Source organism: Struthio camelus, chromosome 1 (genome assembly GCF_040807025.1).
Source record: "Struthio camelus isolate bStrCam1 chromosome 1, bStrCam1.hap1, whole genome shotgun sequence".
In the NCBI taxonomy this organism is placed as follows: Eukaryota; Metazoa; Chordata; class Aves; order Struthioniformes; family Struthionidae; genus Struthio; species Struthio camelus.
The window spans coordinates 154245684-154264632 of NC_090942.1; the positions used below are offsets into that span (position 1 = coordinate 154245684).

At 39.6% G+C, this 18949-nt stretch overlaps 1 long non-coding RNA gene across 2 annotated transcripts in view; it reads right to left on the bottom strand.

Annotated features, from left to right (window-relative positions):
* The window catches only part of LOC138064152 (uncharacterized), a 29052-nt gene extending 12511 nt beyond the window's left edge, over positions 1 to 16541 (bottom strand). The window contains exons 1-2 of one of the 2 annotated variants that reach the window (XR_011137435.1): positions 16249 to 16541; positions 500 to 988 (exon numbers count right to left, since the gene is read on the bottom strand). This is a non-coding gene — a long non-coding RNA (uncharacterized lncRNA). The remainder of the gene's footprint in view (positions 1 to 499; positions 989 to 16248) is intronic. The other variant, XR_011137436.1, reaches the window with a different exon arrangement.
* Positions 16542 to 18949: the final 2408 nt, after the last annotated feature.

The window sequence follows — 18949 nt, forward strand, 5'->3', positions numbered from 1 at the left end:
GTCAGACCTGGATAAAATAATGCTCTAGCTGAAGCCTCATTATTATGGATCAGAGCATGTTAAATATTTTTAGTGTCTTGCACATGACACTGCTGTCAGTAAATCCAAGAATGGGAGTTGTCTTTTTTGCAGCACCATCACACACACATTTTTAGTTTGTGAACCACAACAACTGCCAATTCCTTTTGCACTGTGCTGGTGACATACTGTTAGTTCTCCATTATATATTTGTGCATTTAAGTCTTATGACTAAAGGAAGCATTTTACATTTCCTTTTACTGAATTTTATCTTATAGACCTTGGATCACTTCTCCAGCCTGTCAAGATCTTTTGGAATGTTATCCTTGTCCTCCAAAGTCCTTGCATGCCTCCCAAGCTTGGTGTCAGCTGTGAATGGGAGAAAAACGTTTTCTGTTCCATTGCTTAACATAAGCAAACCTAAGGCAAATCCTTGCTGCACATTACTTGAAATGCATCCCACTTTGACAAAAATGCTTACATCTCTGAGCCTGTTTCTCCCTCGGTGTGTGGTGTAGGTATCTTACAGTGATGTCATGTAGAGAACGGGTAGGATTCAGACGCAGGCATCTATGTTCACAGCTGCTTCTTTAGTGTCTGCTTGTGAGCTAAGTGTCTAAGCAGCCGTTGTAGTCAGTGGAGTCCAGAGAGCTGTTCTGCTCATCCTCAGGCAGACTCTGCTTGGTCAGATGAATTTGTCTTCAGGCTCCCTTCGTTGTGCTGGCTCATGGCTCTGTTCACTTTTCCACAAATAGGCGTACATTGATGCCCTTGGGGGGCTGTATGGGGCTGGCAGATCTGACACTGTACCTATGCAGGTCTATCCACCTTTGCAGTGGCAGCTCCAGGTCAGCCAGGATGCCCCAAGGCATCTCAAAGGCTAGTAGGTGCCTTTATGTGGGCAACTGCATTGAGGCCTAGATCTCTTCGCTACACAGGAAGCTTGGACAGCTGGGTTGCGTGTAGACACCTACATGGTAAACAACAGAAATTTATATGCACAAATCTGAAGCTGAGTCTTGTCCTACCTATCTCCATTTTTGCTTAGGGGAATGGCATGCAGAGCAGTGTGAAAAGCTATATGAAGATCAAAGCAAATCACATTTGTTGTTACCCCTTAGGCCAACTCTGCAGTTAAAGACTGCAAATAGATTGGTTTGACAAGATTCTTCTTCTTGATAATTCCATAATGGCTGATTTTTAATCACTGTATTAACCTTTAGATGCTTTTATAGTGTTTGCTTAATAATTTGGTCTATGCATCAAAGTTGCAGTCTCTGAGCTCTAGTCTGTAGGTGTCTCCGTCCTTCCCCCCTTTTAAAAATATGTACCATATTTGCCCTTCTGCAATTCACTGAGATATCGCATAAGCTCTTGAAGGTAATTATTAGAGTTTCCAAGATTACTTCAGTTTGCTATTTGAGTATTCCAGTGCATGTTTCATTGAGTGTTACTGATTTGAATACATTTATTTTATTTAAATATTGTTTAACCTCTCCTTTTTCAAGTTAGTCCTGCGTTTCTATTCCCTTATTAAAATTAATTGTGTTAAATATCTAGTACTAATCAACCTTTTTTTGTGATTACTGAAACTGTTGAATACTTAGGCCGTTGTTGCCTAACAAATTGCTGGACTTGTGCTTTTCTTTGTCTTCCTCTTACTTTCCATGTATTCCTCATTGTCCTCAATGTCCCTTGCTGTTTGTAACACATTTCACACATTGGCCATTCCAAAATTAACATTTCATACTATGGACATGAGAACGAGTTCTTCATCCTGAGGACCAGATGCTGGAGTCAGTTACTCTTAATACTATCTAATGATAGTATGAAAACCTACAATGTTAATTTTCTTCTTTAGTGTGCCAGTGCTATACTGTTGCTTGACTAAATCAGCAAATGCACAGGAAATGACAGATGAATGGGGTTTTTTTGCAGGATGTTGTGAAATAATCTTTATGTGGCAATGGACTGCCTGGGACAAAATTGAAGGACACAGGCTATACCCCTGGTTTAACCACCTTAAGTCTTGCATCTTTGCTTCCATCGTATACTTTCAGGTTATTCAGATCATCTTGTTGCCATGTTTTCCCTTGTGCTCAACCCAAATAACAATCTAGACATTAACAATAGCTATTAAACAAGATCATGTTGGAACAATGACTATTTTTTTTGTTGGAAAATTCTGGTCAACTCCAAATGTTTATTCAAATTAGCAAGAATTCCTGGACTCATTGGGAGTGCCCAGCAGCAAAGGCCAAAAATATTTGCTAAAGGCAACTAGCCTATCCTTCAACATGGTGGTAATTAAAGCTTAAAACTGTCTTGGACGCAATCTTTTGAACTCCAAATTATGGCTCGCATGATAGATTGATGCAGAAAAGGTTTACACTTCATTATGTTTTAAGATGATGAATAAGCTAGCAACTGCATTTGATCAGTGAAGTGTAGGAACAGGTCAGATGAAGAAGCAGACTGAGCAGGTTGAGAAATGAGGATAGAAAGTTAATTGTGGCCAAGATTAATTTCCTTTATAGGACTATGTGGGAGAAAGATTTGAAACTGTTTGGAAGGTGTTTCTAACTTCAGAAGACAATGATAGTATTTAGCACTGCACGTGACTTTAGGCACATACATTTAATCTATAGATTCTAAAGCACTTCACAAACATGGGAGTTGTTAATCTTGCTCTGCTTTGGAAGGGGAGGCACTGACAACTCTAGCGAACTGACGGTTTGCCCTAACTTCTCCCGCAAGACCACAACAGGGTCCTTGCAGAGTCCTACTGTCCCAGATTAGCCCATCCACAGATCTCAGACACACAGTACCTACTCTCCTCACAATCTCTTTGGAAAAAACTGTAAACAGAATCTGTTCTTCCTGGAGAATTATTTTGAATCCCAGGAGCACAGAGAATGTTGCCAACCTGTCTCAGCAGAATATTATTTAACTGGCAATTTCTTCTGATAGTAGGACTCTGAGCATATAATATCCCTGCAAATTGAACGAGGATTTAAGAGTGAAGTCTGGCTGCATTCAAATGGAAGGACACAGGAGCGCTTTTGATCACATCTTGGTGCTGTGTCAGGATGATACTCCGGTATGTAGCATCTCTGTCTTCAGTTTTCATGGTTTTCATGGGAAGGAAGCCTGAGTATAGAGGCCTGATGGAAGCTGTGCTACACTCCAGTCTTGTCCCCCAATCTTGGTGGCTGGTAAGTCAGGACCTTGGAGTGTGCGATAACATACACTTGCCATGCCGTTGCCTTTGTGCATCTGCTGTGCAAAATGCAGCTGCATTTGCATGAACTCAGAGCGGGAAAAAAAAAATAGAATAGAATAATTTTTTATCAGACATATGCAAATTGGATAATTTCTGTGCTTTTTGGCTCAGACTTTTTCTTACTTTTAAAGGTTGCAAAGAGTCCTCGCATTTCACTGACGTTTGTTATGCCCTGTTCCATAAGTGCACACGAGATATCTGGTCATTTTGAACATCAACTCCTCTGTAACCTGTAACCCTCTAAATTCCTTAGGAAGAATTCTAGACCATTGAAATCAAAGGCAAAAATCCTGTAGACTGTAGGCCATGATTTTTTTCCTGTGTCTTTGCCATTGTTAAGTGGAAGCTATTTGGTTTTAGATACTGAATGTCTCATCACTCTGAGCAGGCTGCCAAAAGCTGGAGAAAAAAAAGAACACTTTTTCAATCATTTTAGTTCTTCAGGAAATCTGGAGTTGTACACAGACCTTTCAGTTTTCTCAGTATGTATTCTGTCAGTTTGCCTTCTCTGAGAGTGTCCAATTATATATGTGTTACAGTCATATTATAAAACAGCCATTTCACAGAATAGCTAGTTTCACAATGTGGTTGCAACATATTAAAAATATCACTTGCAGTATTTACAAATACTGACTATTAACAAGGGCATTCATAGAGCAGATGGGCATCTTTTCAGCTAGTGTCTACCAACTTTGGATACTTCATTGGAGAAGAGATTTTTGTAAAGGGATGGTAGCTGTGTGCTGAAGTTAAGTGAGATGATGACTTTTTTTGAATAATATAAGCAGATGTGGGCCTAATCATGACAACGAATGAGCACATCTCCTGGCACCTAGTAATAAGGCAAAAATCACATATAATATCCATTATATCAGAAGTAGCTGGAACTTGTGTGAGGCGCAGATCCTGCCTGTTACACAGGCAAAAGAGCCTGTGTAAATAGGCTGAAGTAAATAGGAATTTTTGCCTGAATTGTGCCTGGTACCATCACATGCTTTTTAAATCTGAAAATCTAACACTTGGGTCTGCACTCATTTTCTGCAGTCATTTTTACTCATGATCTGAATGGGAAGATAAATAAACATAGAAATAACGGCATGTTCTCATATGAAGCTGACTTCTCCTCTGCACATTTTGGGTTCTGTACATCTAAAGAAAAGAAAATGCAAAAAAATATTCAGAGTATTATTGTATATAAGAAGCCCAAGTTTTGAAAACTCATGGAAAGAAGCATTATAGCAACAATACCTAGGCCTTCTATGGTACTTTTCACCCAGAGCAGTATTAGTATAGTTGTTATAATTACTATTATCTTTAGCCAACATGGAACATGTGTGTCTGCACAGTGCAGATGAACCCATCAGTGTATGTGTACAGAAGAGAAATGCCCATAAATACTCGTCTGAAGTATTATTTCAATAGTACAGCTCCTATCAACAAAATTGAAGTGATTTTTATAGGGGTAAGGGGAAATTATTTTCTACCAGTTTGTTCACTCGGTATGTGTGACTCTGGAGAAAAGGACAATGACCATGAAACTATCATTAATGTTCACAAGTGATTGATTATTTAATTGTAGTAGCTTTTCATGTAGCTAGATAATTGCCAGTTGATAGAGAATTGTAGTCAAGATTTACAGAGTAAACACCCATCACATTTTAGACCTCACACAATAGCCAAAGACATAATTATCAGTTCATCATTAATATTGTTAAACATATCACGTAGACACTGGAAATAAATCCCCAAATACCAAAACCTCAAGCAGCATCCTAATTGAAATAAAACAACCTTCATATTCAGGTTATTGAGTAACTTAAAATTAGTATATTTAACAGCATTATTGTTCTACATTTAAACTAGAAGTATGGTCTGATGTTTTGGGCTAAACTATTATGATGCTATGAAGAAATGCTGTCAAGATACTAAAATATAGGAAGCCCAGCAGTGCTATTACTAGACTATGTTATTAATTTTGGATTAGGTGTGAGTGATGGGCTTAACATTTGCACTAGAGAACAGTGTGGAAGAATTCCTTGCAATTCTTCTTTATCAAAAAATGGCCCCCTTCATGACCTCTCTAAAGAGTGATATGTGAACAATTTATAGCTAAATTATATGATGCTGCTAAAGCTAGTGGCAAATAACAAAGGCTGTTGGCAAGGATAAGTTGCAGCGTTCAGTAGAGAAATCTTCAATATCCAGGTTTTACCACCATTTAAAAAAATGGTGGAAAAAAACTGAGAGAAATGGGAAATCTATTCGAGAGCAGAGCAAGTGATTGTGTTATTCAGCCAAAATCTTGCCCAGAATGCAGTTGGTAACCATCTGCCTTTGTACTATTTGTCTGTGGCTCTGGCTGTGCCTGACCTACATGTGACACTTATGAGCAGATGTGTATCAGGATGCAACAGATGAGAGAACTTAAGTTGCTGCCAAAAGGACTCCACACATATTGGGAAGGATGAACACCAATAAATCAGGATCAGATGGGATTCATTGTACAGCTTTTTCAGAGTTGAGAAATAGTTGAATTGTTTTATCTATTAAATGAATCAATAAAAGATGTAAAAGTAATATATCTTCCTGGTGTATTTGTCTTAAACAATAGCATAACGTTTGTGTCCACATAGGACCTTTTATTTCCAGTGCATTACAGATTGAAACACAAGTTTGATGCCTGGAAATTAAGATCCACCAAAACGACATTAATTCCATCCTATTACCTCCCACTTACCTTCTGTTTATACTTCATTTAACTTGTATAAATGAGTGACTGAGGCATAATACCAGAGTTCACAGGCTCAGAGTATATATTTAAGTTGTTGCAGGAAGTGGATGAGGAAGGGGAAAGGGAATAGTTGGAATGATTAAAAAAGGTTAGTTGAATGTATGCACGTTGGAAGGGAGGCTCTGAATGTACATGGAATATATGTGACAGCTGAGGCAGAGATGTTCTGTGCTGTCAACATGCATTACATAGAAATGCAGATAACTGTGTGTTGAGCTGGTATCCCATATCTCTGTGAGATGAAGCAGTCTGTAATTCTTCATTCGAATTGCTGGAGATGATATTTTGTGGTAGGCACTTGTAACTCGGAAGAGGTGTTATATTTGGATGGCCAAGGAAGGTCCATACAGAGGAATTTTTAATGGATAGGCTCACTGGTATGAAGGGTGAAAGTTAAGGCTATGTATAGGACTGAAACTTTCCATTCAAACTCAATTCAAATTCAATTTCAGAATTTCACTGTCTTTCTGATATTTACTTTTCTCTTCTATAAAGATCTTTCTTAATGTGGTAGTGTCTTTAATTCTTACGATCTCTTTTAACAAAGCTTCATCCAAGGATCTGTTTACAGCTGGAAAGCCCCTCATTAAAAATACTTTGTACAATGACTTCTCTGTGCAAAGAGTAGTTTCCTCATCTCATGTTTGGGTGTACTATATCATCAATTAATTTATCACAGGAAATTCATAAACATCTGTATCAGCTGGCTACATGATGTAGTACGTGGCTTTAAACAAGAATGCCAGAATTTTTGTTAAAGAAAACAAGTGGGCAAAAAATGGAAACAAAATTGATGATAAAAGGGAATACATTTGACTTAATAAGAATGTATGTATCTTTCCAAAGACAGCTGAATAAATTTAGAACAGAGAGATTTGTCTCCTTTGTTGTATTATTATGATTATTAGTAGCAATAGTATTAATTTAGCTATATGTTATTTTAATATCAATATGTTTTCAGAATCAGAGATAAGCCTTTGATGTCCTTGAATGTGTATGAAAGCTGCACATTTAGAGAATGTGTTTTCCTAGCATTTATTTCCCCTCTGCTTTAATATGCTCTCACAGCTCCTTTCATCTCCTACTCCCCGTTCAGTTTTGCACTTATTGCAAAGTTTACCAAGGGTCCTAAATCTAAATAGTATGATCCGAGCGATGACTAATTCAGTTTCATGTTACATTGCAGTTAGCTGAATTAGGACTCTTTCACTGGAGTCACCTTCTAGTCTTTGGGCCACTAGGTTTCTGTGCGCTCTCATAATGCTTTTACAGCAATGTACAGGAATTGAGGAGCAGTATCGTTCTCTATGCATGTGTTTGAAGGGCAGAGAAGAGGCTTTCAAACTGTGCTGTCAGGTTTACATGCTCTTGATCTCTTAAAGTGCTGGCTGGTCGTGTGGCTCTGATCTATCCTTTTTGTTGACGGACGGTTAATACACAGCTAAAACTTCAGAAGCGCTTGAGGTACCTCTCCTCAGTTGGTCCACTGGTCATTTCTCAGAGGCTCAGCTCCTTTAAAAGGTGTTGTAGGAAGAGTTACTGTGTTTCATCCAGAATTTCCAGGCATCTCATAGTTGAGGGAAGACCTCCAGCAATATTTTAGTCCTGCATTTTTCACGAAAGCTACAAGGCCTTTTATTTAACTTGACATTTAAAGTAAGTAGCAGCAATTTGTAGAACTCACTGATAAAATTGCATTGAAATGGCAGTTTTTAAGATGCAACATGGAAAAATTGTAATACTTGCTTCTACGTTAAAGATTTGAGTGCTATAGCTAGATTTTCAGGAATAAAGCTACATAAATTAATTGTATGTTTTTTATTTGTGTGATCTTCCTGTAGATTTTCATTATAGTGTTTAATCTTCAAGATTTCCTAAAAATCACAAGACAGTAGTTTAACTTAGGCACTGTAGAAATAACCCTTTCTTTTCTGAAAATTTGTTTAGTAGGCTCACTCGTCTGTTCTGAGTGATGCACATACAGAAAGCACAGACTTACTCCTGCCAGAAAATGTTGACAGCGCCCCAGCAGCTACCATCGAACAGTCTAAACAGTGTCAATGAAGGTGGTTGCCCTTAGTGTTTTATGCTTTTTTTCTCGCTTTGTTGATAAGAATCAACAGAGAGAAATGAGCCCTTCTAGGTTGTGACTCATCTTGTCCTAAGGTAATCATCTAAACCAGATCAGGTGGATCACGAACAAGACGTGCACGTTTCTGTCCATTAGTCTAGGAAGGGAATCCTAGTCTAGCTCAGGTGGAGGCAGCTACCCAGCAGGTGCCTAAGGTTAGGTGTGATGAATTCCATCCGGCGTTTTTCCAGCATTTCTGTGTCCTTGGTGGAGTAGACAAGAATCATTTATCATAATACAGGAAGTCTGCATTTGAAACAGGATCTTCCTGTGCAGAAGTTTGCTACAGGGCATAGTCCCTTTCTGTTTGGGAGGAAGGACTAAAATGGGGCAGCTCCTTCAGCAGTTATAAAAAAGAAAAATAAAGCAGTGTTCTCCACCGAAGTTAGGGACACAGTAAGATTACCCATTACTTCTCTAACAAAGGATTCCACTTTCTATATTTGAAGAGGAAATGTAAATAAATCATTGCAACATGATTCAGAACAAAGACCCTCCGTACCTCTCTGCAGTGTGCTTACTTTGTGATTTTTTCGTCAGGGATTTGTGTTATCTTGGGGGGGATGAAGGAAAAGGAACAACAACAATGTGTTTAAAACTGATTGATAAAGGCCAGGTGTGTCTGTGAAAAATGCTACAATACTTTTTTTCTCTCATGTCCAGTATATATCCTATTCTGAAATAGAACTGATGGGAAAAACAGAGCGTACCTCCATGCTTACTGCTTTTCTGGAAATGCGTCTGTATTTATTACCGGCATCTGCTGTTGGTGACAGATCTTGAGTACAATCCAAAAGTCCTGAATAACACTTGGCTTTCTTTATTGTGGTAAAAAATTGCTTTTGCAGGCTCGCAGCAATTAGCAGAAAGCTTGTATTTTGTTCTGCATGCCCTTTACTAGCAGTAATCCAATATTGAATTGCCTCAGAGGGTCTCAGCAATAACTGGGTCAAACTCTCTCATAACTCTTTTCACTTGACCCGGAAAATTGACACTATCATCGCAGTGCATGGTATATATGTATACTGTCTAACCATTGTTTGTATTTCAATCTAGGACCCAGGTCTCTGTTTATTCTCCTTCATTTTATGATTTATTTGAAGTTTATCCATACCTCAATGTTTTTTCAACCTATTTAGCCTCTTGATAAAGACCGCTTAGCTGCTGCAGAAGCAAAATCTTCATGCAGAGTTTATACTGAGCATATTCTAATTAAGTCCGTTAAAGTAGCTATATGCAATTCAGCATGTCTGAACAGCTCTTCATTCATCAGTGATCTCCTGTAAACATTTATGGCATCTTGACCTTGACTGGTTGTGAGTGTAGACAATGCAACGTGACTGAGATTCATGGGCTTCCTCTTGGCAGTAGGGTTGCAGTGTTTTAAGCAGCTACTCCAAGTTTTTCCCTGCCGGTACTGCAAAGAGTCAAGAGGGATGCCAGCTCATAGAGACCACACCGAGATGATGCCAGTGCCATAAACACGGTTGGAGATGTTATTACCCCCTCCAGGAGGAGGTAATTGCTCGGTATGGTTGAAGACATGATGTGATATGATGCAGAGGGTCCATCTAATAGTCACGTGAGAAACTAGGTAGCCATGTTTTTCCAGCTTGTGAACGAAACATTTCTTCACTTGATTTTAAAGAAACCCAATATTGTAAAAGTAGGCTGAGATTCAGCTGGACTAATTTTCCTATAAACCCCTATGCATGTTTTTTTTCTTTTTAGCTCCCTCTTAAGTTTTCAGAAGCTGGTGTATATACCTTTAAGGTTTCTGCATTATCACAGCCTAAATGTTTCATTGCTTCTATACACAAAACCCCTAAATATTTTCTAATTTGGTCAGATGGAAAGTTAACATTTCAGTAAGTGTTAATATCCAGGCTCCTGGAACCAGCAGAGCAGCTTAAGATGAAAAATGGGTGGTCTACATGGATGAAATCAGGCAGGCAGAGAAGAGAGGACTGCTGCAAATGTCCCTGTGCTTTACCTAAAGTCTAGGGATCAAAGCAATCCCTAAGATTTGTGAAATTTAGATCTTATTCATGTCATAACCAGGATGGATTTGAACGCAAACTTCTTACTTTCCAGGAGCGCCTTATGCAATATAAGGGTACTCCTGCTAATGCAACTCCTGTTAATACTTAAAAAGTTATTAGACCAGGAACTGGCACCCTGATGTTTCAAGTCCCAGGTGAATTTCTTAACCTTCACTCTATCTATTTTTCTTTCTTTCTTTCCTCCTTTGCCTCTGGCTCAATTCATGTATAACCACTGAGCTTTTGTATAAAATGAGCACCACACTCTCCACTTCCTTCTCAGCTTTTTGCATGAATGATGTCTGCATTTTGCACGTCATTTCATGAGGGATTAAAATGCTTGAAGTAGATTTGATTTTTTTTTTTCAGTCTGAAATAATAATTGTTATCATTTGCTTCTACAAGACAAACTAAAACAGGTTTAATTTGGGCTCATATTTCATTGTTGTTGTTTTTAAATTTTTCAGTTTGAACTAGAGAATCAATTTCCAAAAAATCCTAATTTCTCTTCTTTCTGTTCATTATACTATCTGCTGTCAACTGCCTTGAGGGTTGGTAAAGTTTCAGACACTAAACGTCCTTGCCAGTTGAGACTAAGCTTAATAATTTAACAGCCTTTTCAGTGTTCAAAGGCAGAACTGTTTGAGCTGTTAAGCCTGCTAGTTGCAGCTACACAAAGTCCTATTACACAAGTATAAAATGCTCATAATTTCCAAACTGTTAAAGCAGTCTCTTTGCATTCTGCTCTTATTCCACGATGTTAAAAAAGTGCTAATAGAGCAAAATGAATTTAACTACAGCTTTATTTAGGGGAATCTTGCACAAATTTATCAGAAACTACCCCAGACGAAAACTTTGGAGGTGAGGCAAAGTTTTAACTCTAAAGAAATGGACAGAAATATAATCAGAAGCTTATTTCACCTAGATATTTTTGGGCATTCATATATGTACAGTGGCTAGGTTTCCAGTATCTCATTCCTCTAGCAAAAGAGAGTGAAGACAGGTGAATTTTATAGTCCTATCCCTACTCCACTCCATGAAAGCTCAGGATCACAGTGAAAGAAACATATTTTTCATGCAGAGACAGCACAGTAAGATATTTCCTTTGGCAGCATATTTTCCCTCCTATGGATTGGCTAAGGATATATCTTCCCCTGCAGGGGTGAAGTTAGGAAACAATGGGGATCCAGAGAAAAGTAGTAGCTCCAGGCTTTTCTACAAAGAAGTCCTAAGGGATGTTCTGTGCTCTACTTATTTTTATCTCCATTATGCCATGAATTTCGTAAAAGTCCTTATTCAACTTCAGTATGAAAGCAACTATAGACAGGAAAGGAAGCTTTAATAACAGCAGGCTAAAGTTATGACCAGCCTTCTGAAATCTGGTGATCTGGGATGAAAAGTGAGCCTTATATTCATTCATAAAATAAACGTATATACATCTAAAACAGAAAAAAACACTTCCCACTGACAACTATTTACATAAGTGTTTTAACAAAAAGTAGGTGATGTGATTACACTATTTATCTTGCTGTCAAGTAAAGGCACAAGGCGACATCCTCTAAATGCGGTAAGAAAATAGCAAAGAACTGAGGATGAGGATGATCCCTCCCTGGATGAGGGAGACGTGCTACCTAGAAGCCTGTCCCTGGCTAAGGTGGTACTTTCTGCTGCTTGTGTGGGTGAGATTAAAGCCAGAGAATGACTGACTAGCTACCGGGGAATCAATGCCTTAGCACACAAGTAGGGGTCTAGTGCCATTTGAGATGCCCAGGGTTTCCCACTTTGTCTCCAGTTGCTACTCTAAAAGATCACAGGTGTTTCTGTAAGTCTCATGTAATAACTACCAGTCCACACTTTCTGGATCCATTTATATGACTTAAACAGAGTTAGAAATGTATGTCCAGTAATAGACTTCTAGAGATACCTAGAGATACCTTCTAGAGGCACCACTTTTTACAATGGTACCTGAGAAACCCTTGATTGCACGTAGCCAGACACCTACATACAGACCCCAAAATTCAGAGGTCTTCATCAGGAGTCCAATCCTACACTAAATCTGCAGCAATTTTGATGAAGCTAACAAAGACTAGCAAGACGTTAATGAAACTAATACTGATTATAAAATTAAAGAGAATCCTATTTGAAAATTAAATCCTATTAAAGTAAGCAGGTGGATTAGAAACAGCATGTCTGATAATGAAATAAGCACTTAAAAATGTTCTGTAGTCTGAAAACAAGCAAACGCAGAACATATGTTAAGACTTATTAATGATTTAGTTACTGCGGTGGCTAGGACCGTGCATATTGGAGAAATGGCATGGCAGACAAAGCAACTCTTCCTTGTCTACGCCTTATTTATGTTAAAATGGCAGGAGCCTGCCACTCAGTCACAAAGGGTAGTATTCTTCGGACATCTGTGCTGCAGATTTGTATATGTGATCTGGTCACCCTGTGTTACTAATAGGCAAGTCAAGGGCGTGAGACACCTGAGTTATTTTAGATATTCACCTTAGGATGGATGAATCAGGCCTTACAAGTGCGTGTTCCTCTCCGATAACTTTGACGGGAGGCAAGGATGGTCTGCTCAGGTGGGCAGATGTGTCCCACCTGGAGTCACCTGTGTGCTGCACAACTTGGTGCCCTCTTCCACTAGCAAATATGAAATCTTCATAGGATCATAAACATGCAGCTGAAGAATGCATTGTTTTTGCTAAAAAGGGGGATCCCACAAAATGTTCAGGTTCCTGTCTGAGTATTAGTTGAGGCTCCTGAGTCTCAAGGAAGGTCTATGCTCTGTAATTAGACTTGTTGAAGAGTTGGCTGAGCCTGCATTGACCCAGTAAGCTCAGGCTGTGAGCACATAGCTGTGATTTGGTGTGGTACCATCAGATTTAACCCTGCTGGGAGGAGGAGCACCCTCGCTGAGGTGCAGTGCCGTGTAAGGCCAGCTGAGCACTGTTCAGTACCTGAGCTCGTGTCACCACTCAGGTCTGCACTGTGCGGTGCGGATGCACCGGTTTGCTTGGTGGTAGTACCCCATGCTCCTCCAAAATTTGCAGGTGCACATCTGTCACAAACATTGTCCCACAACTGAGTAAAAACCAAAGGCCACGCCTAAACCACTGGGAAAGCAAAAGCAAAAACAAAACAAAACAAAACAAAAAACAAAAAAACCCCAGGAACCTGACATTTTTACAATATACCTACTTAGAATGTGCCACAGCAGATGAAAGGCAGACTCAGCAACTGGCATTCAAGCAAAGGGACACTTAAAACACTGTGGGAAAGGAAGACAGATGGGATGTCTCAGTGAGAAGGTGCCCTGCTATGACAATGCACAGCCGTTTCACTCAGTTAGCCACATACATCAGATGCTGAGAAGAAGGAGTTACCGTCAGGGAAAGGGAAGTTACTTAGCACACCAGAAGATACTCACTGCAATATTTTCTCACTGTATGCACAAAAGCAATGTTATGGGAAAAACTCATTCTTACAGATTATCTGCTTTCCAAACAAACAGAAATTCAACAGAGACTGAAATAAATCCATAATATATGTGCAATCTATCTACATTTCAAATCAATACTAGAGATGGGCTACTGGTGTGAAAAGCCAGAGATGCAGGCCACAGATGCATACAGTATTACACGGACAGAGAGAAATCTATATGCTTAGTGTATTTATCTACATTCTAAGCCAATATTATAGCTCGTTTACTCATGTGAAAAATAACTACTACATAGTTCAGAGGGGTAGGGCATATCAATAACTGTACTGTGTAGACGTGTATTAAATAACAAAGTTTACCTTCATGCCGTGCCTATCTAATGCACCTGATTTGCACAGAGAAATTTTACAAACCCCAGAAATAGTCAATAGTCAAGCTTTCAAACAAGAGTTGAATTTATGATTTATGTTTCTTTTTTTTCCAAACTTGATTGAGAGCTGCTGAAAGTTACTATCTCAGAGCTCTTTCTCCATGTTCTTGATTTCTGCAGATCTCGTCTCAGTAACAGGCGGCTTCACGGAGCCAGGGGACAGCAGTGCTGGTGTCCATCTGCAGGGACCAGCCCTTCTCTCAGCTGCCTTCTCCACTCACCCTGGGCCAGCAGTGATTTCCTTGCCACACTTCACTGCCTTCCCTGCATTCAATCCCTATTCGTCATAGCTGTGGTGCTTGATCTTTTTACAGTACATAAAACGGAGATGCAGGTGAACTCTGATCCACCATGTCCGATACTCTTGGATTTGTCTGCTTAATGATAACGCTGGTTTCTTCTGCCAGCCATCACGGCAGCATGGTTGTCATAGCATTGGCATGGGGAAAAAAAGTCTTCTCTTTACACAAGGCTCACCCCATCCCAAGTTTCCCCATCGCTGATCCTCGCAGCCCTCACACACATGCCATTTTATTGTCTGCGTGCACAAAAGCTACCTCCTGTTTGCCTGCTAGCGCAAGCTCCCACAAGCTGCCTTGCCCTGCTGTTCTCCTTTATCCCACTTCTGTCTTTGAAAACAGTTTTCTTTTTAACTTATCAACACCAGGAGTGGCCAACTGAGCTGAGCCCTTACTGTTTTCTGTGATTGCCGTCCCATCAACACCTGTCTCTTTCTTAAATTAATCCCAAATCAATCAATAACCCGATCAGATAAGCTATGTCCCTTGCTCTGCACACACATTTATCTTGCTCTTGATTAATATCCTAACAATGAGTCATCAGCTGTTTCGCTCGATTTTTGGAACTTTCACAATAGACCAGTCTGTTCTAAAGCTCACCATTTATTTTTAATATCAACAAAAGAGCCATTTCTTTAGAAAAGGAAAATACCTCACTCAGCATATTCTTATGCTGATGAATATTTATCCCCAAATAGGGCCTCCCACAAACACCAGTCAGACTGATTTTGAGTATGAGCATTTGAGGGCTGCTTGCAAGAGTAACTTGCAACCTTGTGAAATATTAGTAAAGCGCAGCAAATCTGTAAAGACGAGGCATATTCAAGCAGTCCTGAGAATGCTGTATGTAAATTCTGTTGGGTATCTATCTGATCTGGGCCTGGTCTTGAACCTGAAAGTGATAAAATAGGCACTTGCTACAGATTCAGGTAGAGCCCTCCTCTCTCTGTTTCTAAAAAAGTTCTTTTGCATATATGCAAATGAAGGCAATCAAAACCCACTGTCTGCCTAGATCCTGTAAATCCTTTTTACAGAGAATTTCTTCCAGAAAGGATTGTCGGATAAGCTGACCGGCAACGTTGCTGCTGTGAAACCAGGAAAATTATTTCAAAATTCAGGAAGAACAGACTTTTTGTTTTTATAAATGTGGGAAGATGCGGTGGTTTTCCTCAATAGCACATAACATGCACGTAGCAGTTAATGTTCTCTGCCGTAGGCATTCCAGGTTTGGAAAGTGCCCGACCCATATACTACATTATTATCAATGTGGCAGTGAAGAAAACAAACTCAATTTACATGGGGGAATGTCTTTTTGTCCCAGGTATGTTTTCTGATAGCTTCTTTGTACGCGCTTGTATTTCCAAAGAGAGGTCATTTTCAGTTTCTTTTTGAGAGCATATGATGGCTTTATGCACAGGACTGAGATCTGCACTCCTGAAAGGTAATTTTATGTTAGGTTCTCACTCGCTTCCTCCGTGGCTTTGAGGGCACCTGATTCTACAAGGTGCTCAGCATTTTGCAAGACCAAGGTCCCAGTCCACCAAAGCACTTAAACATATGATTAATTTTGAGTCCCTTTGACTTCAATGACTAAACTACTTGGCTGGATTCACTCCTAGGCATTTAATTTTCCTACCTGAATTTCAACATTAGCAAAATGAGGATAATTTTTTTCTATAATATAGAAGAATACAGTGAGCATTAATTAGTTAATATATGTGGAGTGCTTTGGAGATATAAAGGCTATCTAGATGTTAATTTATGCAGATACTCGAAAAGTAGAAGGAAATAATTGCTATCTCTCACCTGCGCGCAGTTTCAGAACAGCATTCATTCCCTCACCCAGTGAAGAACAGAAACTAAGCATTGAGACAAGCCCACGCTCAGAAGACACTCAGAGCACTCTTATCAGATTTAACACACTTTTCCATTTAAGGGAATGCAATCAGCTCTGTATTTGCATTTCCCTTGCAAATGAGCTTCACTGACTCCTTACAGTTGGCTTTGCACTAGCTGCTTCTCATTTTTCAGTGCCATGATAGCAAACTGTCTCAGCGCTAGCATACTTTCATCTACTGCGTATCTATATTTAATTATGAACCTGGCAAGAATATTCCAGTGTTGGTGATTGGTGGATTTGCACAGGTTCCTGCTTTGAGACACTGAATCTGGGCAATGGGAGATTTGTTTTGGCCAAGTGCTTATCTTAGATCTGCAGATAAATAAATAAAGCACATAAAAGGAACTGTTTTATCTCACTTCATTCTCAGCTGTTAATGCAAGGTTTGTGTCAGAACAAGTCCTGTAAAATGGCTTCGAGGAAGATGTCCTTGCAATTGGCTTAGAAGGTCTGGTATTGTTCTCTCTCCAAAAATGGATGAGTCAGGCTTGGAAAGTCATGACAGTCATGAAAGCCATGATCACCTTCCTACTTGACAAAAATAATAGAACACTACCAACTGTAGAGCCAGGTCTCCCCTCTTATCACTTAAAGAAAAGCTGAGTTGAAGACTCTTTGGAGCTTCCCGTGGGTCATACTCTCAGGATTTCTGCCCGCTGTTTCAAGTGCACCCTCTCTGGCTACACTGCTGGTCTAGACCTTGCTCTAAGAAAGTATTTCCCGTCTGAAAATGCAGAGTGAATAGAAATGTAAGACTTTCTACTGAGTTCCTCAGCTAACTCGTCTAGATCTAGGAAAAGCAGGGGGCAGAGCTGCAGCGCTCTGCCCAGGGGGCACAGGCTGCACCTCAGCCTGCTAGGGCAATAACTGCTCCTTTGGACCTACCCATGCGTTGCCATGCAGATGTGATGGGTCTACCCAGTTGCAAAGCTTGCCTTAAATAAAGCAGCTACTGCCTGAAAGATGCTGCTGACACGTCTTAATAATATGCTATAAAATCTTAATAACAACTGTAGGTACCCTTACGCTTTGATTTACATTGTCTCTTTTCCTAATGAAACTACATTAGATTTTATTGCTAGTGGGCTGGACTGGCTTGCTGACAATAGAAAACAAATTCTATGAGTGAGAAAGGAACAGAGTAAGTTTTTATAATTTCCATCCTCCTTATTTACCAATGTACATTAGAACCTGAATCTGTTTTTGTTCTGAATCTTAAGGTGAATGGTAGTTATCTAAAGAAGTGAATTACATCACCAATGCAAAGAATGCATGAATCTTCTGACTGATATATGGTGACTTTATGGAAATTTGCTTTTTGCCAGTAATAAGGGTATCTCCAGTGAGGTAACTGGAGCCCAGTTCATGCAGATAACAGCCATATGTCAGGGATTACTGCTTACAGCAGAATTTCACCTGCTGAAGGCTGTGCTGACTGTTAACAAAACTAAGTTTGCAGTCACTGAGCATAGGACTATATTCAAATATTTAAATACAGCAGACAGAGCTTACAACATTAAAAACATGATGTAGAAATCCATATAGCAACACCACAGGAACCTGCTAGTTAGCGTCTGCATTAGAGCAAACCAAATACACTGTTACAATAAGCTAATATTTCTTAAAATTTACTACTGGCTCATCAAAAGCAAAATATTTCAGAATTGAATTTTATTTTTAACCTAGAAGCTTTCAAAAACTCAATTATTTTTCTGTTTGCATCACAGCATCACCTATAGGCTCTGCTTGGGGTTGCTGGATACGGTACAAACAGAAACAAATCAAATCAAAGACAATCAAATCAAAACAGAGACAAATCACAAATCATAGGCAATCTGTACCTTGGAGAGTTTACAGTCTCAGCAGGTGAGGCAGACAAAGAAGAGAGAGAGAGAGAGAGAGAGAGAGAGAGAGAGAGAGAGAGAGAGAGAGAGAGAGAGAGAGAGAGAGAGGGAGAGAGAGAGAGAGAGGGAGAGAGGAGAGGGGAGAGGGGTAGCGTTATAAATCGGGAATCCATTTAATAGTGGAGGAACTGTGGCACAGAGAGATTAAATGACTTTGACCAAGGTTATATGGGAAGTCTGAGCAGAGCCAGGAAATGAGGCTAGAGCTCCTGAGACCCTTAACCACAAGACAATCCTTCCGATTCTCTGCATCGTCTCTCTCTTTCTCTTCCTCCCTTTTGAAGGTAGGAAATGTTTCAACTGAACAACTGCAGTTCCCTAAATTCCTCTATTGTTTCTCACCCTGGGATTCTAAACCCAGAGAATCCCCCCTTTACCTGGGCTTTCCCTCACTCCGTGACTGTGTTCAACATGTTTCTTTTAAGATGCAGTCTTTATAATAATAGCCACCAGTAGTTTTTCCAAAGCAGTGACAAAGTAAGGACAGTTTACTCAGCTCACTTTCCCTACTCGAGCTAGTAAACAAATCCTGTAATTGTAGATGTGATTAGGACAGGGTAGCCTCCTGTTATGTAGCATACAAGCCCCCTCAGTAGAGAGAGTCATGCATTTTTCAGTCTTGAATGATTTGAATCTTGAACGATTTCTTGAATCCAATGGGAATCCAATTCCCATCATAGGGAGAGGTGCCTGGTATTTTGGG